The sequence below is a fragment of the Urocitellus parryii genome, chromosome 1 (genome assembly GCF_045843805.1).
Source record: "Urocitellus parryii isolate mUroPar1 chromosome 1, mUroPar1.hap1, whole genome shotgun sequence".
NCBI classification, from domain to species: Eukaryota; Metazoa; Chordata; class Mammalia; order Rodentia; family Sciuridae; genus Urocitellus; species Urocitellus parryii.
Genome location: NC_135531.1, coordinates 241098843 through 241123080, shown reverse-complemented (window position 1 = coordinate 241123080; position 24238 = coordinate 241098843). Strand labels below are relative to the sequence as shown.

Sequence of the window (24238 nt, the reverse complement as noted above, 5' to 3'; positions counted from 1 at the left end):
GCAGCATCAATTTCCAGAAATGTGAACTTGGGATAATTATTTACCTTTTTGAACTTCAGTTTCTCTATTTGTCAAATGATGAGAGTGATAACTTTCTATGGGGTGTTTGGTAAAATAATAGGTGGAAAGGGCACTTCACAAAGCATAATGTTCTTATTTCAAACTCTATTTTTCTTTTCTTTCTTTCTTTCTCTTTTTTTTTTTTTGAGCTCACTTTTCTCACATAAAACAACGAATCTCTCTCTTAACCATAAACTTAATAATACCCCCTTCCCCCAGTCGTCATCATTTGCACTTGATTCTTTTTTCCTTTGCTTTTTGGGGTCACTCTGAGGTCTATATTATGTAGAATCTGGTGAGAGATTAAGGAGTGACTTGTCCTGGATAGGAGGAGATATTTGTCTTTATGCATGGATACCTCCTAAAAATGTTAGAGAAGGAACAACGCCCAGAGATGAAATGTTTGATGGTGTCTTTATGGCCCCAGCTGGTATCCACACTGTTCTGTTGGTTGAGATCACCCCTGGGAGAATGCCTACAGGTGTCAAATATTAGAGCCCCTAGCCTTCCACCCTTTGTAGGAGCCTTTGGTCAGCTCTTACACCTGAGGAAAAAGAGACACTCAAGGGTTAACCATTTGAAAAGACTTAACTGCCACATTTAAAAAAAAAAAAAAACCAAGGAGAATGGAATGTTGAAAGGAATGTGAAACTGCAAATCGGTTATTTGCATTTCTAAGGCCTGGGAAGCTTCCAAGGTCTCTGCCAAATTGGGAACTTCCAAAAGTGACTCCTTTTTGTCTTTCACATGTTTGAGTGAAAGTGATAGATACCCAGTTTCTCAAATCCTCCTTTTCCCTAATGTACACCAGAATTAATGGTAATAAACACAGATTCTGTGGTGTCTTAAGCGCAAGTTATCTTTGGTAATGGAAAGAAAATTTCATAAGAATTGAGGATTTTGGAGTTTACAGGGGACATAATCATTTACAAAAAAAAAAAAAAAAACAACGTTGGAAATGCAAGAGTGTCCCTCTTAAAAGGGCACTGAAGTGAAAAAGGAAACATCAGAGGGAAAGGAGGAAAGGAGGACGGGGGCAGAAGCAGATGATTCAGTCTGAGGGGGCTGGGGTGAGCTCTGTGGGCTGGACTGCCTAAGTGTGAAGTAGGCAGGCGGTTATGACTAGCATTGAATGGAAGATAATTAAAAGCAATTCGGCACCAGTAACTGCCTGGGAGGAGGAGAGAATATGTCCAGAAAAAGCATCTCTTTATTTCAATGCTGAATTAAAACACCTACCCATTTGGGGCTTGAGAATTTAATTTTAAAATGGAAAAAAAAAAAAAAAAGGTTGACGGAAACAGAATGGAGGTGATTGTGGAATTTTACATGCTTTCTTCTAATGGTTTGGGGGATGGGGCCGGGAATTTCAAAATGGTAAACCTGCGCTGGACATGCTTTCTTGGAAAGGAATATGTATTTTAAACAGCAGTCATTCCATAAAGGAAGAAGTATTGCTGTTAGAAGTCATGCACAAGTTTTCAAGTTTCAATTTGGGATCAACTACACACATACATTTCTGAATTGCGAGAGAAAGGACTGAAACTGCACAGCTTCCACCACCCTTTAAATAGCTTTCTGTATTGAAGAGCATTATAATTAAACTGCATCAAGTGTCACTGCAGAGGAGCTTCTAAATTATGGGTCTGAGTGGGGGCGAGAAATGCTATTTGATTGCTTGACAATCAAACCCAGAAGATGTTCACATGCATAACCCAGACTTACTGTAATTATATCAGAAGCAGAAGAAGTGGGAGGAATAGGAGTAGCTTTGAATTCAATAATCACTTGTTTATCTCTCTTTCAAAAGTAATTTTTAACTATTCATAAATACTCCAAGCATATTCACAGAATGGTTTTGTGTAAGAAAAGTAATCCTTTCTCCAGGTCCCAGAAATAAGTTATGGAGAAAAAAATGAGGATGGATACCCTAAAAGAATACTCAAGAGGAAGAAGCTAGTATATTTAACTATTCATCAAATGCCTTATTTCAAATACCATGTAAGAAGTGACATCACAAGGGCTCTGAAATCCATATTTTGACTCCATTTAACCCAAATCTCCCTTCTCCTCAAACTCCCTTTGCAAGATGGGAAGGGGAGGACAAGAGAAGCCACAAGAAAACTGCTCAGAGAATTCAAAACTTTCCTTGCCTCTTTTGTCTGTTTAATTTGTTCTAATTAGTTACACATGACAGCAGAATGCATTCAACTCATTGTACACAAATGGAGCACAACTGCTCATTTCTCTGGCTGTCTATGATGCAGAGTCACACCATTCCTGCAATCATACATGTACATAGGGTAATGATGTCCATCTCATACTACCATCCCCCCCCACACACTCCCTCCCCTCCCCTCACTCCCCTCTACCCAATCCAAAGTTCCTTCATTCTTCTCTTCCCGCATCCCCTTATGGATCAGCACTCATTTGTTAGAGAAAACATTTGGCCTTTGGTTTTGGGGGGATTGTCTTACTTCGCTCAGCATGATATTCTCCAACTCCACGCATTTACCTGCAAATACCATAATTTCATTCTTCTTTAGGGCTGAATAATATCCCATTGTGTACATACACCACAGTTTATTTATCCATTCATCTGTTGCAGGGCATTTAGGTTGATTCCACAGTTTAGCTATTGTGAATTGAGTTGCTGTAAACATTGATGCAACTACATCACTGTAATATGTTGATTTTAAGTCCTTTGGGTATAAACTAAGGAGGGGGATAGCTGGATCAAATGGTAGTTCCATTTCAAGTTTTCTGTAGAATTTCCATAGTGTCAGGGACTAGAAGGAAATTCTCCTTCAAAGATTAGCCTGACAGCCCCCTGGGAGACATCCTGCCTGGGAGGCATCCTGCAGCTACCTATCTCCCTGGAACATCCTGTGGTTATCAGGATCTTCAGACATCTTGCAGCTGGCAGTTTTACCACCCACATCCAGCAATTGCTGATTAGAGAGCTTCCCCATCCCCAGCATATAAATACCCCTGTGTGAACAATAAAAGTTTGCAGCTTGATCAGAACTTTTGTCTTGCTGTCACCTGTCGTGTCTCTTGTCCCTTCATTCCTCCCCATCTAGGTTCGCTGCCCACGTTGATGTGTCCTGCCGGATGGGACACCATAGTGCTAGCTTTCCATAGTGGCTGAACCAATTTGCAGTACTACCAGCAATAAATGAGTGTAGTTTCCCCCATTATTCTCGCCAACATTTATTGTTGCTTGAATTTTTTTAAAATTGCCATTCTCACTGGAGTATGATGAAATCTTAAAATAGTTTTGATGTGCATTTCTCTAATTGCTAGAGATATTGAATATTTTTTCATATATTTGTTGATCAATTATATTTCTTCTATGAAGTGTCTGTTCAGATCCTTAGCCAATTTATTGATTGGGTTATTTGGGGGTTTTTTGTGTTTTTTTGGGGGGGGTGTTAAGTTTTTTGAGTCCTTTATATATCCTGGAGATTAGTGCTCTGTCTGATGTGTGTGCAGTAAAGATTTTTCGAATTCCGTAGGCTTTCTCTTCATATTATTGATTGTTTTCTTTGCTGAGAAGAAGCTTTTTAGTTGGAATCCATTCCATTTGTTGATTCTTGATTTTATTTCTTGTACTTTAGGAGTCTTGTCAAGGAAATCAGGTCCTAAACAAACACAATGATTTGGCAAGACATAACAATCATAAATATATATGCCCTAAAAAATGGAGCATCTGCATAATTAAACTCTTCTCAATTTCAAGAATCCAATAGACCAACACAATAATACTGGGTGACTTAAATGTACTTCCTCACCACTGAATAGATCTTCCAAACAAAAACTAAACAAAGAAACTATAGAGCTCAATAATATAATTGATAATTTAGACTTAACAGACATATAAAATATTGCATCCATCAACTCTAAAATATACTATATGTTATGTCACAAAGCAAGTCTTAGCAAATACAATGTATTCTATCTATTTTATAATGAAATAAAATTAGAAATCAACCATATAATTAAAAAATAGAAGTTACTCCAACACCTGGAGACTAAATAATATGCTATTGAAAGAACAATGGGTAGCAGAAGATATCAGGGAGGTGATAAAAAAATTCTTAGAGGTAAATGAGAACACTGATACAACATATCAAAATCTGGAACACTATGAAGGCAGTGCTAAGAGGAAAGTTTATTGCATTGAGCTTATTCATTAAAAGAACAAAAACTCAACAAATAAATGGCTTAACATTACATCTCAAAGCCCTAGAAAAAGGAGAACAAATCAACACCAAAAGTAGTAGAAGACAGGAAATAATTAAAATCAGAGCTGACATCAATGAAATTGAAACAAAAGAAACAATTGAAAAAAAACTGCCAAAATGAAAATGTGGTTCTTTGAAAAATAAATAAAATTGATAAACCCTTAGCCACACTAATGAAGCGAAAGAGAAAGAAAACTCAAGTTACTAAAATTCATGATGGAAAAGGAAATATCATGACGGACACTATTGAAATCCAGGAGATAACTAGAAACTATTTTGAAAATTTATACTCCAATAAAATAGAAAATCTCAAAGACATCAACAAATTCCTAGAGACATATGATCTACCCAAACTGAATCAGGAGGACATACACAACTTAAACAGGTCAATTTCCAGCAATGAAATAGAAGACACCATCAAAAGCCTACCAACCAAGAAAAGCCCAGGACTAGACGGATTCTCAGCCAAGGTTTCTACAAAACCTTCAAGGAAGAACTAATACCAATAATCCTCAAATTATTCCATGAAATAGAAAAGGAGATAACCCTTCCAAACTCATTCTATGAGGCTAGTATCACCCTGGTACCAAAAACAAAGACATATCAAGGAAAGAAAACTTCCAATATCCCTGATGAACATAGATGCAAAATTTTCCTTTCTTCTTAGATAGTCCCAAAGGATGACTCTTGGAAAGAAGCTGAAGATTTCCTACCTGGCCACACCTCTCCAGTTTGATGCCCTATTCAACTGTAAATATGGGAACAACTGTCAATAGCTGACTGGGAAGGAAGCACACAAAGCTAAAACTGGTAGGCTGAAAAGGAAGGCAATGCATTTTTCATGCTCCCTCCCTATTGAAAGACAAAGATCACAAACTATACATAATGCATGGGTTACACATCTAACAAAATTATACTGCCTTCTGGATTGACCTCTCTCCCAGCATTTTTTCCATATTTTTTATTGGTGCATTATAGTTGTACATAATGGTGGGATTTGTTGTTACATATTCATACATACACACAATATAATAATATAATTTGGCCAGTATCAATTCCCAGTATTTCCACTTTCCTTTCCTCCCTCCCTCCCTGCCTTGTCCCTTTCCTCTACTGATTTCCCTTCAATTTTCATGACACACACACACACCCCTTTCTTATTCTTTTTTCTCTCTAGGTTCCATATAGAAGAGAAAACATCTGATGCTTGATCTTCTGAATTTGGCTTATTATGCTTAACATGATGTTCTCAAGTTCTTGATTTTATTTCTTGTAATTTATTTCTACAAATGACATGATTTATTTTTTCTTTATGGTTGGATTAAACGGCTTTGTGTATATATACCATTGTTTCTTTATCTATTCATCTGTTGATGGACACCTAAGCTGGATCCAAAGTTTGGCTATTGTGAATTGTGCTGTTATAAACATGGGTATGCATATATGTCTATAGTATGATGACTTTAATTTTTTAGGATAAATATGGAGGAGTGGCTTCTTCTAACATTTAACCAGGTCTCATAGTAGTAGTAAATAAATACTTAGTATAGTAGTTCATCTCACTTAATGAGAAAAGCCTAGTACATTTCTCTAATTCACAGGTTTGAGATGGTTGTCCTTCTCCTGGGTATTTTTTTTTTATTCTAGATTCTTATTCCTGTGTTTCAGTACCAATTAACATTCTTTTCATAGATAAATGAGGGAAATGTAGGATATATTCAACAATAACAAGGTGGTTAAAAATGGTGCTGAGTGGTTCTTTCTAAATAGGGAGTTTTCTAGACATGTTCAGAGAGTGGACCTCTAGGTGTCTGCCAGTCATTAGCAGTCAGTTTTCATCCCATTAAGGGAATAATATTTCTATGGGTTAGAGATATCAAAAGAGAGTTTCATGGGACTTGGGCTCTAACTCTAGGGGTGTTCAAGCACTCCCTGGTTAGATGAATTTGAAATGTCCCAGAATCAGTCCCTCAAATGAAGAAGCACATTCCAGTAGGTCAATTGGCAGGTGGTTTCAGGAAAGACTGGTAGAAAATGGGAATTGAGACAAGGAATGGACACCAGACTTAAAGGATACTTTATCACACAGGAGTCTACTATGGTAACAGGGACTCTCAGCTCCCTTAGGAATTCTGGGGGCCAGTGTATAATATGCACCTCACTCCTATAGACTAAGGGAGCTGGGATATTTGTATATAAATTTCCATCAGTTGTGGTGGATAGTTGTCCTAGGAGGGGCATTTAAATCCTCTGCCCCTTCTTGCCTGCCTGGTCAGAGTGTGGCAGAGCGGGAGCTAAGGGTTGGAGAAATCCTGTAACCAAGAAATGCTGTGCTGGCAGCCAGAAGTCAGACTGGCACATGGAACCAGTGAGTGAGAAGACCCTGGGAGTATCTGCTCTCCTAGATAAAAGCTTGGGAAAGCAAACAGAGAAAAGATATTCCAATACGATGACTCAAGGTCTGAATCATGCCCAGACATATGTATTTATTGGCTTTACATAGTGTTTGTTTTTTCAGATTGAATTTGAGTTACCATAGGCACCACCATACCCTCTTCAGTTTGCCTCAGCCACCATTGCTGTCAACTGGCTGGCTTCACACATTGAAGTACTGGGTCTGTCTGCTCTGGAGCTTGCCACCCCAGGGGAAATTCAAATATAAGATGACAGGAAGGTCTGAAGAATCTTGAAAGCCACTGCCAAATGTGAAAATCTATGATGCGAGACTAGATGATCACTAAACCCTCTTTCAGCAATCAACTTCCATGATTTAATTCAGTGCTGCCTTTTTAATTATGCTTGCAAGTTCCTTAAGGACAACAATAGAGGGTCTATAAATACTCTTGATTTATCAAAAGGAAGTTATACATTTTTAAATGCTAATAAATAGAATAATATGCATGTATACATTTACTACTAGTGGTATTATTTGCACTGTGCAAGTGTAATTTGAGCCAACACATCAGAATAGATTATCAGGAGAAACTGCCTGGTATTCCCCAGGCTCAATTTAAGATCTACACAGTCATACTTCAGTGAATTTGTTAAGACAAGCATGAACACTTAGATCAAAAAGAAAGATGACCTTGGCAAAGAACATTAAAACCAAAGCTTTTAAAAATTGGCCTTGCGTTATGCTAAGTGCAAGAAGTCACTCAGACACAAAAGGCTATGTGCCATGAGATTCCATTTATATGACATTCTAGAAAAGGAAAACCTACAGGGACATAAATTAAAGCAGTGGTTGCCAGGGGTGGGGCTGCTAGGGACAGGAGGAAAGTTTGGCTGTAATGGAAATATTCTCTGCCTTCCTTCTAGTGACAATTACACTACTGTGCACATTTGTCAAATCTATTGATATGGACACAGAGAGAGGGTGAATTGGAGATATATATATATATATATAAATCTCAGTAAACACAACTTTTACAAAAATAATAAAAAAGCCCTAGGCCTGGGTTGAAGTCCTTAACTGCTGCTACTATGGCAGCTTCCCCAGCATCTGAGAAATGAGTTGAAATTGGGTATGATGCCTTCTGAGAGTGGAAGGGCATTTAGTTCTCCATGTCCTGAAGTTACCTCTTTTCCCCCCAGCCATTCCAAATCATTTTTGTTCCTCAAATAAATAGGTCAATGGATAAAATAAGATTTATTTTGTTGTTGCTCTCCACTTTCTGCAATATCTTTTTACCTACAGTGTTTTTCCCTAGGTCCTGTTTTAGAACTCACATTTTATTATTTCAACATATTTATTCTTTTACTTTTTGAAAGGGGATTTACAATGGCTTTCTATGATTTCCAAGGAAATTCCTAGGCTTTAGAACCATAATCCAATAGGAGAGGTGACATAGTTTGACCCAGCCTGAAGTCTTCTAAGATTCTACTTCAAAGACTGAGGGGCTTACCCTCCCTGTCAAATCCATTTCTCTTTTCTTATATTCCTTGTGCACAGCACATTCTTGAAAGACCTTGACCTAGATTCCCCATCAGTCAGCAGCTCTCTGGATGTGGTTTCATCTGGGGCAGCTGCCTAAGGCAATAATCTAGGGAGCAAGGCAGCAGGACAGAGTAACATATGCCTTTTGCATTTCCCTGGGTGACAAGGGAGAATACTCATACTGCTCTGTCCCCAGGCAGGGGTGGAGTGGGCAGCATCCACAGCAGGATGGTTATAAAACCTTTACTTCTTCCAAGTAACTTGTTCTCCTTTCTCATAATTCTGTTGCACATCTAAACCTCCCAATTCTCTCCCCACCACCCCAAGAATCTGTGCTAGGTGCCCCTTCTTTGAGCTTCCCTAAGACTTTCTGGAATAGGTATAACTATTCCAGCCTAACCATGCTATATTATAATTATATCTTGATTTCTCTGCCTTTTCATCCCCTACGTCATGAACACTAGGCTCTGAGCCTATAGAGGACAAAGTTGTGTTTTTTTTTTTTTTTTTTAATTTCTAGTGGATTTTTCTCCCTATCTGGAACATTATACATTCCTTATAAATGTTTGCCAAAGAATAAATAAGAATTTGCTCATGCTGCTTTTGGAAGCCCGCTTGATCAGTTGGAAATGATTTCAACTGCAAGTAAAAGAAAAGCATTCTAACTTGTATTCGTTCATACAGACAGACATTTTCTTTTTATGGTTTAAAAAATTTAGAGAAAAAGCAGTTGCTGACCTTGGTTTAGAGGAAGAAGAGGTCAGTGTCAGGAGCTTTGTGATTCCTCTGGTCTTTCCTTCATGATTATAAAATGATTTTTGAAGCACCTGATCTGACTTGTGTTAAGGTGGAAGGAGATGCATTAGTTATATTAGTTTTAAATTGCTGCATAACAAATTGCCACAAATATAGCACTTTAATACAACACAAATACATGATCTTATGGTTTCTAAGGTCAGGAATCTGGTTACTGGTTAACTGACTTTTTTGCTTAAGAAATCACCAAGCTGCAATCAAGGGGTCAGCTGGAGCTGAATTTCGGGGTCCTCTCTCAAGATTACCAGTTGTGGGTAGAATGCTTTCTTCCTGAAAACCAACAGGAAATCAGCTTTCTTGCAAAAGACTCACCTGATGATGTTAGGCCCTCTTGGGATAAATTCCCTTTGATTGACACAAAGCAACTGCTTAGTAACCTAATCATGAGGTGATATCCCATGGTCCTGCCCATACTCCAGGGTGCCCACATCAGGGCCTTGCTGAAATTCTGCCACAGGAGTGATGAAGGCTGTGCCTCTCTACGTCACCTAGAAAGCAAAAGCTGTCTCAGAAACCCCCTTTATAGAGTTCTGCTTATATCTCATTGACCATGACTATGTCATATGATCACCACAAGCTGCAGGGAAGGATGGTAAGTGGGTTTCTAGCTTCTCAATTTCTGTAAAGATGGTGAGGAAAGAAGAGGAGCTGGGCATGGGTGTTGAATTAGACAACTGACAGAGTATGCTACAGAGTCAAATCCCCTAGAACCCTTCATTCCAGAATATTAGATCTGGAAGAAGATATGAAAATCATGTACACAGTGTTTCTATTTTCTAGATAGTGAACCCAAGCCCAGAGAACTCCTGCAAGGTTCTTGAAGTCACATATGCTTTCCTTTAGAGACCCAAACAGAATTTAGTAGCCCTAGCATCTTCAGCTTCCCCAGTGGTTTATCAAACCTCCAGGAAAGAAAAAGGTATATTACACATAAGCACTTAGGGAATGGTTGCTCTTGAAGTTGATCACTGATCCATTTTTCTATCACATAAAACTGTTTTCTACATCTTACATCTCAGAATTCATGGAGCTACCAAATTGGGCAGGAGTTAAGTCTGTGTGAGAAAGAAGACAGAACTCCTGACTCAAAAAGTCAGTGAAAACATCAAAGAGGGTCTGGAATTTGAGAAGAGCCTTAAAGGACAAATAAGATCAGCATGGGCAGATCAGAGAAGGGTGAAGCAGGAGTAGATGCAAAACGTGAGAAGACAGAGATGTCCATTTGATCAGGCTGGTTCCAGAGAAATTTCTTAAGGGGCTTTTCTTTTAGTCTCGGAAAGAGGTAACACTGGCTTGCAGTAGGAGGCTGGGAGTGGGTGTGGAAGGAAAGTGGCCTCTGCTGAATGAACAGGACCTTTACTGAGTCCATAAGTACAAGTGCAGAAAGCAGGTCTCACTCGTCTCGTATTCTCTGTCCCAAGGCCAGTGCCTGCATGTACTCACTGTACTGCCAGTAGGCATGCTGCAAGAGTTCATTTGTGAGTGATTTGGTTCAGAAGCCACAGGAAAAGATAGTGGCAAAAACTCTGAAGTGGAGTTGAAGAGGAGGGACAGAACCGGATGTGAAGTTCAGTTTCAGATATGCTAAGCTCCAGCTGCCCCCTGGAGTTGAGGGATGATGTCAGTAGGTCATGTGTGAGAGGCACCTGAGAAGCAGATGAGCCTGCAAATGTATATAGTCAGGTACCATATAAGGGCATTTTGGTCAGCCACGGACTGCCATGAGAGTGTTTCCCATAAGATTATAATGAAGCTGAAAAATTCCTATGATGTTGACGAAAAATTCCATAATGATGTTGTAACTGTCAAAATTGTGAAGAAAGAACTGAATGTAGGAAATAAAGAGGAGAGGCAGCTCCACAGTAACAAACTTAAAGGGTGGGGGGTCCAGTGGAGACTAAGACCCATCTTCTGCTTACACCCTGGAGTAGATACAGGGAATTGGGGTATTTCTGTGGTTAGACTGCTGCTGGGGGTTGTCAGGAAACAACGTCCTTATAGTCATCACCATTCTTTGAGGGTGGTCACTGATCCATGTTGAACCAGGTGTTTTCAGGATTCCAGTCCCAAATAGCAATTTCTTTTCTTTTATGATGATGGAGTACTGTCAGGGGTTTAGTTTAAAGTCAGGCTGAGTCAGAGTGACCATGGGATGACTCTTGTTCTAAGACAGAGGATATGTTTCAAAATGGCATTGTCAGTGTCGAATTCTATCTAACAAAAATGCCTGGTGCGATGTATCACTCACATGTTTATGATGGTGCTTGCAAAAACAAACTTACTGTAATGCCAGTCATATAAAAATATAGCACATGTAATTATGTAGGTACGTGATGCTTTATAATGACAATAAATGACTATGCTACCATATTTACTGTGCTATACTTTTATTGCTACCTTAGCATGTACTCCTTCTACTTAGACAAAAGAGCTTACTGGAAAGCTGTATGTTGTGTTACGCTGCAGCAGCCTCATACATCTCATGTTTACGATATCTCTCAATTGCATCAAGGTTACATAGTGTGATAGGCCCATATCATCTAGGTTTGTATAAATACACACTATGATGTTTGCACAATGACAAAATGATCTAATGATGTATTTCTTAGAATGAATCTCTGTCTTTAAGCTACATATGACTATATTTCCAGTTTGTAGCTTGGAGGACAGAAAGAAAAGGCAGTCAGGAGCTTTGGACAATGGTTATATTTAGGAGGGAAGAAGGGAAATCAGAATAAGAAAATGAATACCTATGAAATCGGCTGGAGAAAAACAATTGTGGATCCAAGGAGACGAGGGATAGGAGTATCTGAAAGACAGTAGCCAGCAGTATCTGAGCACACAGCTTCAGGAAAGAAGGAGGAAAACAGATCACAAGATTTTTAGGAGTGAGCTGGGAGGGAGAGCTGACAGCTGCCATGAGGCACCTTCAGAAGTCTAGAGATAAGAGGAAACTCAGAGGTGACAGAATCAAGGGAAGGTCCTTTGATTCATTTCCTTTTTCAAGTGAAGGTGATGCAGGCAGTTTCTGTCTGGGGGATAAGAAAAGTGGAACAGTGACGATAAAGGAGAAGATTCTGCTGAAGGAGGGTCACAGGGTCTGGACTGTGCTGAAAGGTGGGTTCACAGAGAAGGCACTGTCTTCTGAGAGAGGAAGAATAAAGAGGAGAACAAGAAGGGAAGACTTTCAAAAGAAGAACAAATCAACCCCCAAAGCAGTAGAAGACAGGAAATAATTAAAATCAGAGCTGAAATCAATGAAACTGAAACAAAAGAAACAACTGAAAAAAGTGACAAAATGAAAAGTTGGTTCTTTGAAAAACTAAATAAAATTGATAAACCATTAGCCATGCTAACAAAGAGAAGGAGAAAGAAAACTGAAATTACTAACATCCATGATGAAAAAGGAAATATCACAATGGACACTACAGAGATATAGAAGATAATTAGAAATTATTTTGAAAATTTATACTCCAATAAAATAGAAAATATTGAAGGCATTGACAAATTTCTAGTGGCATATGATATGCCCAAACTAAATCAGGACAATATACACAATTTCAAGCAAGGAAATAGAGGACACCATCAGAAGCCTACCAACCAAGAAAAGCCCAGGACCAGATGGATACACAGCTGAGTTCTACAAGACCTTTAAAGAAGAACTAACACCAATACTTCTCAAATATTTTATGAAACAGAAAAAGAGGGAACACTTCCAAACACATTCTATGAGGCTAATATCACACTGATTCCAAAACCAGGCAAAGACACATCAGAGAAAGAAAACTTCAGACCAATATCTCTAATGAATATAGATATAAAAATTCTCAATAAAATTATGGCAAATTGAATACAAAAACATTTCAAAAAGATAGTGCACTACGATCAAGTAGGGTTCATCCCAGGGAAGTAAGGTTGGTTCAATATATGGAAAGCAATAAATGTGATTCATCACATCAATAGACTCAAAAATAAAAATCATATGATCATCTCAATAGATGCAAAGAAAGCATCTGACAAAATACATCACTCCTTCATGTTCAAAATACTAGAAAAACTAGGGATATCAGGAATATATCTCAACATTATAAAAGCTATCTATGCTACGCCCCAGGCCAATATCATTCTAAATGAAGAAAAATTGAAACCATTCCCTCTAAAAACTGGAACAAGACAGGGATGCCTTCTTTCACCACTTCTATTTAACATGGTTCTTAAAACTCTAGCCAGAACAATTAGATAGATGAAAGAAATTAAAGGGATACCTATAAGAACTCAGATCATCACTGTTTGCTGACGAGATGATTCTATACCTAGAAGATCCAAAAATTCCACCAGAAATCTTCTATAACTAATAAATGGATTCAGCAGTGTAGCAGGATATAAAATCAACACCCAAAATTCAAAGGCATTTCTGTAAAGCATCAAAAACAAAACAAAACAAAAAACCAAACTTGGGAATCAACCAAAGAGGTAACCTCTACAATGAAAACTACAGAATGCTAAAGAAAGATGAAAAGATCTACCTTGTTCTTGAATAGACAGAATTAATATTGTCAAAATGACCATACCACCAAAAGCATTATACAGTTAAATGCAATCCCAATCAAAATCCCAATGATATTCCTCAAAAAAATAGATAAAGCAATCATGAAATTCATCTGGAAAAATAAGAGACCTGGAATAGCCAAAGCAATCTTTAGCAAGAATAGTGAAGCTGGTGGCATTACTATTTCAGACCTTAAACTCTACTACAGACCAATTGTAACAAAAACAGCATGGTATTGGCACCAAGATAGACCTGTAGACCATTGGTACAGAATAGAGGACACATAGACAAACCCACATAATTACAGTTATTTCATATTAGACAAAGGTACCAAAAACATATTGGAGAAAAGATGATGATACTGGGAAAACTGGAAATCCACATGTAACAAAAATGAAATTAAACCTCTATTTCTCTCCATGCACAAAACTCAACTCAAATGGATCAAGGATCTAGGAATTAAACCAGAGACCTTATGCCTAATGGAAGAAAAAGTAGGCCCAAATCTCCATCATGAGGGATTAGGCCCCAACTTCCTTAATAAGACTCCTATAGTGCAAGAATTAAAACCAAGAATCAATAAATGGGATGGATTCAAACTAAAAAGCTCTTCTCAGCAAAACAAACAATCAGTGAGGTGAGTAGAGGACCTACAGAATGGGAGCAAATTCTTACCACAAGCACATCAGATAAAATACTAATCTCTGGGATATATAAAGCACTCAAAAACCTTAACACCAACAAAACAAAACAAAACAAAAAACAAATAACCCAATCAATAAATGGGTCAAGGAATTGAACAGATACTACTCAGAAGAGGATATACAATCAATCAACAAATATATGAAAAAAATATTTAATATCTCTAGGAATTAGAGTGGCAGCTATCAAGAATACAAACAACAGTAAGTGTTGGCGAGGATTTGCAGGGGAAGGCACACTCATACATTGCTGGTGGGACTACAAATTTATGCAACCAATATGGAAAGCAGTATGGAGATTCCTTGGAAAACTTGGAATGGAACCACCATTTGACTCAGCTACCCAACTCCTCAATTTATACCCAAAGAACTTAAAACAGCATACTACAGGGACACAGCCACATCAATGTTTATAGCAGCACAATTCACAATAGCTAAACTGTGGAACCAACCCAGAAGCCCTTCAGTAGGTGAATGGATAGGGAAACTTTGGTATATATACACAATGGAATACTATTCAACACCAAAATAGAATAAAATCAGGGCATTTGCAGGTAAATAAATGGAGTTGGAGAATATAATGCTAAGTGAAGTAAGCCAATCCCCCCCAAAAAAAACAAAGGCTGCATGTTTTCTTTGATATGAAGATGCTGACTCATAACAGCAATGGGAAGGGAGCATGGGAGGAATGAGGAGCTTTAGATAGGACAAAGAAAAGGGAAGGAAAGGGAGGGGTGTGTGGAGTAGGAGAGACCATGGAATGAGTTAGATATCATTACCCTAAGAACACGTATGAAGACATGAATGGTGTGAAAATACTTTGCGTACAACCAGTGACTTGAAAAATTGTGCTCTGTTGTATAATATGAAATAAATTGCATTCTGCCTTCATATATATAACAAATTAGAATAAATAAATAATTTAATTTTAAAAAAGAATTTAACTGAACATGGGGGTAGGGGTTGGGGAGAAGGAGGGAAACTTGTCTACCTCATCCTTTCTATTACTAACTGGCTTTGGCAAACATGAAAACTCCCTGAATCTCTGTCTCTTCCTTATGAAGCCATTGGCCTAGGTAGACAGTAGAGTTCACCAAACTATAACTTTTTGACCTAGACATTTTATTTGGAACTTCCTCCCTTCCCTTACTGCCTTCATCCAATCAATGGCAATATTAACAGACACCATTTATTGCATGTATCAAAGACCATACCCAAATGAGATGAACCCCCAAAAGCTACATGGGAGGAAATCATCTGAATGTATCTTGAAATAAGACATGTGTGTAAGTGCCTGTCTGTATGTACACAAGAGGCTTTAGTATGTTTTATCTAAAATCTATGGATGCAGTATAATGGTTTTTATTTCCTGTGTTTTTTTCCTAAGTACAATCAATTCCTTATTTTCTGAGTTCAATCAACTCTCATTTCATTTCTTCCTGGCATTATACTTAGTACTTGGAGTCTGAATTTGTGATTCAAGGTGTTTTTGAAGTTCCCAAATGCTTGTTTGAGGACATATAACTCAATCTGGAGTGTTGTGTTCTTTTTTCTTCCACTTTGCCATTATTTAGAGGAGGAATTTTCTCAGTTGAGTTGTTTGGATCCTATTTATTTTTATTTTAACAACCTTGATTAGATGAAGACTGACCCACATTTTCTGTGCAGAGCTGGACCTTTGGGGTGGTTGCAAGATTCCTAGTTCAAGGGCGCCCTCTTCTGTCAGTGTAGTAAAGTCTGATTTCTTTTCTTTTTTCTTTTTTAGATGATTTTATTAATTAATTTTTTTTCTTTGGAGGTTAATGAAGAAGTAGGTTTGGGTTTCTTTCAGTTTTGGAGGGGAAATATATCTGAAAGTTTCCTCAATGTCTCCCTCATTTGCAAGATTTTGAGGTGTCTCCTGTACTTTATTTTTGACCCTTTTTACCAGGTCTCTTTATCCCATGCTATAGGCTCTCATCAGCCCATGCACTTTTTCAGTATTTGCAAACTTCCTCTTTCTGGAGGTGGTTTTAGATCAATCTTAGGTTTATCACTAACTCCCTTCTTTAACATAGTATTTCCCCCACAACTGACTGTTTCCCTTCCCTCTGGGACTTGCATCAAGAGTGTGGGAGGAAATTTGCTGGGGTTTCCTGTTTACTTAGCTATGGACAGTGAAGTTGAAATTCTATGTCTTCCAGTTATGGGAAAGATACGAGTTTCATATAGTTTTATTTGACCTTCTTATTCTTTGTTTTTGGGGTGGGAGTATGTTGGGAAATTCAGACTAATGTCATCAACCATTATCTTGGCTGCCCAGAATTCCTCCATTGTTTACTCTAAATCTGTCTACTTGGTCTGCAAGATACATAGGATCTCAAGGAGCTCCTTAATCTCCCATATTTAAGAATTGAATTGGGCTGTTAGTGAAGGAGATCTCTTAAATACGTTTGGGGCTTTCAGAGGTAGGTAGCAGTGAGCAACAGGCAGAGATGTCAGGCTGAAATCTCTGTGACATCTTAACCTTTTCCTCTTGGTTTCGGCTGTTTCATGGTTGCTTCCCCTGCAGCATTACATCTATAATTACATCTGTCAGGAAGAAGGATAAAAGAAGTACAAAAGGTATTTGTCAATTGTTGGCTGCATTTTAAAAATCTTTCCTTTAAGTCCTGCCCAAAAGCTTTTGCTTATACCTGATTGTCTCAATCTGGGTTCAAAACAACCCATAGCTATAAAGTAGACTGAGGATGCTAGGTACTCTTCATTTTATTGTTCCTTAGCATATTATCACCCTCCCCCCCAACAACATAGGGGAACTACTAGTAAAGACAGAAGGGAATAAGGAAATATAATAGGCAGCAAGCAATTCTCCTCTACAACTCCTAGATTCCAGGAAGAAAAGAGTTGCTAGTCTCTTATCATTGACTCAGAGACAAGATCCATACCAGAGATTACCTACTGCTTTGGAGAAGCCAGGAGAGGTAAGAGAATGACAGAAGACTGATAAGCTATGTGGGAAATTGCCAGATAAAGCAAGACTAAACTCTGAGCCAGGTTGATTTACACTTATGTCAAAGATAGCCAAAAAGTCAATAAACAGTATTTTTTTTTTTTTTAAAGCAGCACATTAAGGAACTTCCTTAACTGTGTCTTTTTGTAAATAAAGACATAGTTCTCATCTTGTCTTTTTTCTAAGTGGAAGCAATTCTACAACGAAACAGTTCCTCTAGAGGTAAGGCCTAGTGGGGTATTTAGCACTTTCAGCATTGCAACAGTGGCAGTGAGCAACAGGCAGAGATGCCAGGCTGAAATCTCTGTGACATTTTAACCTTTTCCTCTTGGTTTACGGCTGTTTCATGGTTGCTCCAATAAACGGTATTTTTTTAAAAGCAGCACATTAAGGAATTTCCTTAACTGTGTCTTACCCTCTGATGGGTTATATTCATTTCCAAAATGACATTCAGCCATATCACCTACTACACACACACACACACACACACACACACACACACACGGGGTGGGGGGGAGACAAGCGCATGTATACATTATAGAAACTTTTTAATATTTTGTATCCTCATAGACAACATATCTCCAGAGAACCATTAGCTCATTTTTGTGGCCATTGGGATGACCTCATTTGCTGAAATTCACATATAAATTTTGTTCTTTCAAACTACTTCTGTGGGTACAACAATCCTTTAAGATTCATTTTAGAGAAAAAGGAGCCAGACACAGGAAAATCTCCATACTCAAAGACACATTTTTATTTGCTCCATCAGAAAGAATCCTAGCCTGTGGTAACTGCATTTTTTACCTACAGAAAACTCTTAGGAGACATGAACCTCTAATTTTACTGCCAACAGAGCTGCTGTTGCAAAGAAGTTCATTAATCTCTGAACATGAGCCTGGTCTATAGAAGCATGAAATTGGTTATGACTGGTCTGCAAGATACGTAGGATCTCAAGGAGCTCCTAAATCTCCCATATTTAAGAATTGAATTGGGCTGTTAGTGAAGGAGATCTCTTAAATACATTTGGGGCTTTCAGAGGTAGGTAGCAGTGAGCAACAGGCAGAGATGCCAGGCTGAAATCTCTGTGACATCTTAACATCTTAATCCTTAAAGTTCTAAGATCTTGTGGTTTTAAATAATCTTACATCAACTAGCATTTGGTCAATGTCTGTTATGTGCTAGATACTATTATGTGTACCATGGACACATTGTATGTAGTCTATTCATATAAGGGAGAGAATTCTGAGCCAATTCAAAGGAGAAGATGAATAAAATACCTAGGAAAAAATTTAACCAAGGATATATGCAACATGGCTACAGTAATTAATAACAATGAATCATATACTTTAAAATCACTAAGAGCAGATTTTAAGTGTTCTCACAAAGTGATAAATGAAATAGTACATATATTAGTTGGCTTGATTTAGCCATTCCACCATGTCTACATATTTCAAAACATTATGTTGTACATCATTCATATATACAATTTTCATTTGTCATTTAAAAAAAAGTTTAAAACACCAAATACTATAAATATATTAACCAAGGAAGTTAAAGACTTGTACAGTGAAACTACAAAACATTGCTGAAAGAAGTTTAAGAAAACCTAAACAAATGGGAAGACATTCCATATTCCTGGGTAGGAAGACTTAGCATAGTTAAGATGTCATTACTACCCAAAGTGATCTATGATTCAACATAACCTCTACCAAAATTCCTGTAGCCCAAAAGCCAATCTCCAAATATATATAGAATTTCCAGGAGCTCCACATGGTCAAAACAATCTTGAAAAACCATAGCAAACGCAGAAGGCTCACACTTCTTGATTTCAAAGTTGTTATAAAGTTACTGTAACTTAAACAATGTAGAACTGGTATAAAGATAGACATATAGAACAGTGGAATAGAATTAAGAATCCAGATAAAAACCCAAATGTCAATGACCAGTTTGAGTTTTATTGTTTGATTATTTTTGTATTGGGGATTGAACTCAGGGGTGCTTTACCTCTGAGCCACATCCCCATTTCCAGTACTTTTTATTTTAGCTTAATTTTTAAAGTTTAGTTTAATTTTGAAATTTTGAACATAGTCTCACTAAGTTGCTGAGGCTGGCCTTGAACTTGCAATCCTCCTGCTTCAAACTTCTGAATTGCTGGGATTAATGGGCATGCACCATTGGACCTAGCTCCACATGAGTTTTGACAAGGGTGTCAAGTCCATTCAATGGGATAAAAGCAAACTCTTCAATATATGGCACTGGGACAACTGGATTTCCATATGTAAAAAAATGAAGTTGGATCCTCACCTCATATCACAAAAACATTAACTCAAGTATATAAAAGACCTAAATATAAGACTGAAATCATAGAACTCTTTGAAAAAAATGGGTGAATCTTCATGATCTTTGGTCTGGCAGTGGATTCTTACATATAATACTAAAAGCATGAGCAACAAAAGAAAAAAAGCAGATAAAATTCATCAAAATTAAAAATATGGGGGCATCAAAAGACATCATCAACAAAGTTAAAGGATAAGCTATGAAATGGAAGGAAATATTTGCAAAGCATATATCTGATAATGCACTAATATCCAGAATATATAAAGACTTCTTATAACTCAATAACAAAAAAAATTCAATGGGGCAAAAGTTTTGAATAGGTATTTACCCAAAGAAAATGCAAAAATGACAAATAAGCACATGAAAAACTATGTAACAATACTAATCCTTAAGGAAATGCAAATTAAAATCATGAAACATCTCTTCACACCTATTAGGATGGCTATGATAAAATGAAAAGAAGTATTGAGAAAGATATGGAGAAATGGAATCCTCATACATTGCTAATAGTAATGTAAAATGGGGCCACTGTAGAAACAGTTTGGCAGTTCCTCAAAAACATAGTTGCTTTATGATCTAACAATTCCACCCCCAGATTTATAGCAAAAGAGTTTTAAGCAGAGACTTGAACAGATACTTAGATGCCAGTGTTCATAGGAGCATTATTCACAATATCCAAAAGGTGGAAGCAAACCAATTGTCCATACAGATGAAAGAAGAAAAAATGCAGTATGCAGACAGTCCTCAATTTATGATGCCCTGACTCAAAAATTTTCAACTTGATTATGGTGCAAAAGTGATGCACATACAGTAGAAATCAAATTTTGAATTTCTAATCTTTCCCCACGCTAGTGATACGCAGTACAACACTCTCTTATGATCCCCAACCATAGCGAATGTAAGCATTCTGAGCACATTTAAGGTGAGGCTAAGTCAGCAGGTTAAGTGTATTGAATGCTTTTTGACTTAGAGAAATTTCAACTTACCACTGGTTCATTGAGACATTACACTATTGTAGGTTGAGAAGCATCTATACATACACAGTGGAAGATTATTCACAAAAAATCATAAAAGGATGAAGTTCTAATACCTGCTACAACACGGATAAACCTTGACCAACAAAATAAGTCAGATGCAAAAAGGCAAATATTGCATGATTCTACCCATATGAAATATCTAGAGTAGGCAAATTCATACATACACAAAGTAGGTTAGAGGTTAACAGAGACTGAAGAAAGAAAGGATTAGGGACTTATCGCTTAATGGTTTTAGATTATAAAAAATTTGGATGATAAAAAATCGGGGGACCAGATAGTCATTGTTTTTTGCCAAATGATATGAATGTAATTAATGCCACCTGAATTTTACAGTTGAAATTGGTTAAAATGGCAAATTTTTCTTTTCTTTTCTTTTGCTGTTTATTTATTTATTTATTTTGTTTTATTTTATTGACTCATTGCCAGAAATAGTCCCTATTCTAAATTTATTGTCTCTATTTTATTTTATTTATTTTATTTTTTATTTTTTTAACCTTCGGGTGAATTTTATTTTATTTTATTTTTATTTTTTATTTTTTAATTATTTAATTATTTATTTATTTTTTAATTGGTTATTCAAAACATTACAAAGATTGCAGAATCACATCGGTTACATATCCACATTTTAACATAATGCCATAATAGTAACTGTTGTATTCTGCTACCTTTCCAATAGGAAAGGAAAATGGCAAATTTTTCCACAACAAAAAAAGTCAAAGGAATAAAAGGGAGAAATTTTTGTAGGCAGAAAAACATTGGAGGCAGAAGGTTGTATTTTGTGGACTGGACCTTGAGACACACATACAGATATATACAGATGCAGATTTATACATAAATACAACCCAGGTACTTAAACAGAGATACCCAGATAAACATCAAGAGTTACACACCTTGTGATATGTACAGTCCTACATACAGTCTACAAATTGTATATAAAGCTAGCTGAATTAAACCACAATCAGGGTTCAATCATCCACCTGATAGAGAAGCCCATACCTACACATTACATAATGTAATGATACAGTATCACAGGTTAACCAAACAACCTCTTTACCTACAGAAATTCATGTTCAAAAGGCAAAAGAAAACAGATCCCACAGATAACCATGATGCATATAGCAGTGAATGAGTTCAAGGGCATGTAAGTGGGCTCACAGATGTAGGTGAGAGAATCAGGAAGCAAAAAAGTGAGTGTTGGAAGCTAAGTGTTGTGTGGAATTGAAGGCCTTGAAAGTGGGGGAAGATGAGGGAATGAGAAGATAAGAGGGTGTATAAGAAGATAACTAGCTGTAGCTTCTTTTTAAAAAATATTTATTTTTTAGTTACAGTTGGACACAATATCTTTATTTTATTTTTATGTGGTGCTGAGGATTGAACCCAGGGCCTTGCACATGCTAGGTGAGCGCTCTGCCACTGAGCCACAATCCCAGTCCCAGCTGTAGCTTCTTTATCAGATGGTTTCAAAAGAAAATAAGCCTGAGTTGTCATTTTTCTCTTTTAACTGCAACTTTCTGACCTCTGGTTGTCAGAGATCAAACTGTATAGTCAGGTCTCCTCACATAGATCCCAACATTATTCTAGGGTAGTTCTAAGATCAGTGAGCTGCTTTCTCTAGTTTCTTTCTGCCTGGTACAATTAACTGGCTTCACATACAGCGTGAGTTCAGCTGTGGAAAAGCACCGTGTCCACTGGCAGTGAGCCCAGGGATGCAGCTGAGGATGAAGTCCTAGAATAACCAAGGTCTTTCACCAGTAATGGACCCCAGCAAGTGGTTTACTGGGAATGGTGGGTGAGTCAGGAGCAAATAACCAGCCTTTAGAGCTGGCACTCAAAGGAAATAGTCAATGATGAAGAGGCTCAGATAGCAAAAGTAGGCTAAGGCTCAGGGCTGCCCCAAAAGACACCTTCTGTGTCATCCTGGTGTCCTTTGTGATGACAAAGGCCGTGGTTGAGCAAAACATTTGCTTATAGAAATACACAGCTAGAGACAGGGAACTGCGCGCTGGTCCTAGTTTCTTTCCTGAGCCTCCCACTCCAACACTGGCACTTTTTTTCTCCACTCTCAAGGACTAATTCCTTCTGCTTCCAGTTAAAACCCTGAATGATTATGAGGGTTAACATGTTCCTCTGCTAGAAAAGAGAATTCTCAACTTACCATCAATAAAATCAGACTGATTTGCATATGATCATCAGCATTTTTCTTTTTGTTTTGAAAGACAAAATAAAACTAAAACAGGTTTAGCAAATAGTGTTATAATTTAGCAAATAGAGTGACATATTTGTATGCTCAGTTTTTTCTGAGTTTCATAATCTTCTGAAGAGTTAACAAAATTTGTTCTTTACAAAGAGAACCAAGATTGGCTTCAAATTTTGATTGGAGGCAACATCTTTTAAAAAGTACACTGCTTTGAATTAACTTGTAAATGGGTGAAACTACTACAAATTTAATAGATCAAAATGAATTTGGGCCTGGCACAGTGGCACATGCCTGTAATCCCAGCAGCTTGGGAGGCTGAGACAGAAGAATCACGAGTTCAAAGCCAGCCTCAGCAACGGAGAGGTGCAAAGCATCTCAGTGAGATCCTGTTTCTAAATAAAATACAAAGTAGGGTTGGAGATGTGGCTCAGTGGTTGAGTGCACCTGAGTTCAATCTCCAACACACTCCCCTACCTCCCACCCCCACCAAAAAAAAGTGAATTTGGGAAAGTGTGTTTGTCTATGTGTAAGTCACAGAGATTTTTGCCAAATGAAACCCGTAGTTCATCAGAATAATTTCCCCCTATCTTTCAGCTATTATAAATCCATATTGCAGGTTATTGGAACTATAACACAATATTCTTACAGGAAATGATTCTTACAGGAAATTATTCCATCTTGGCTCTTCACTTACTTTGAGCTCAATTGTGGTAGAGAAATTATTCTGTCTTTGAAAATAATTTAACTTCTATAAGCATGCATGAATGGATAACTCCAAGAATAATAAGAATAATAGTGAACTTAAAAGCTGAAACATCCTCTGACAGCAGCTTTACTTATTCTGGAAGAAATTAAGTAAAAGAAATGTCAAAAGTATGGACCTTTATTTTTTACTTTTTTAAGGTACAATACAGACTCGAGACAAATGCTCTTGACTTGGACAATATGATTAAAGGATTGAGAGACTCTGCATTTGCTTTTCATATAACTCACAGGTCTACCCAAAATATCACAAGCCAGCTGCCTCTGCAGGTTTCCTACTCAGGAAAGAAAGCAGATGATTGTCAGAGTGAAGGAAGTAAGGAATGAACAGCAACTGCCCGTACAGTCTCTAATTTGCTTAAGACCCATGCAGAGGCAAGGTACCTGAGTGTTATAGTCTGCACTATAGTCTGTTTCCCCAAAGGCTTATTTGTTGAAGACTTGATCTCCAATGCAGCAAGGTTCAAAGGTGAGATCTAGGGAAGTGTTTGGATCCAGAGGGCTCTGACCTCTTTGATGGATTAATTCATTGAGAGATTTGTATTTGATGGTGTTACTGGAGGTGGTGGAAACTGGTGGGGTCTTCTTGGAGAATGTAGGCTG

At 37.5% G+C, this 24238-nt stretch overlaps 1 pseudogene; it reads left to right on the top strand.

Annotated features, from left to right (window-relative positions):
- Positions 1-23962, top strand: part of LOC113182952 (la-related protein 1B-like) — a 36760-nt pseudogene extending 12798 nt beyond the window's left edge.
- The last annotated feature ends 276 nt before the right edge of the window (positions 23963-24238 follow it).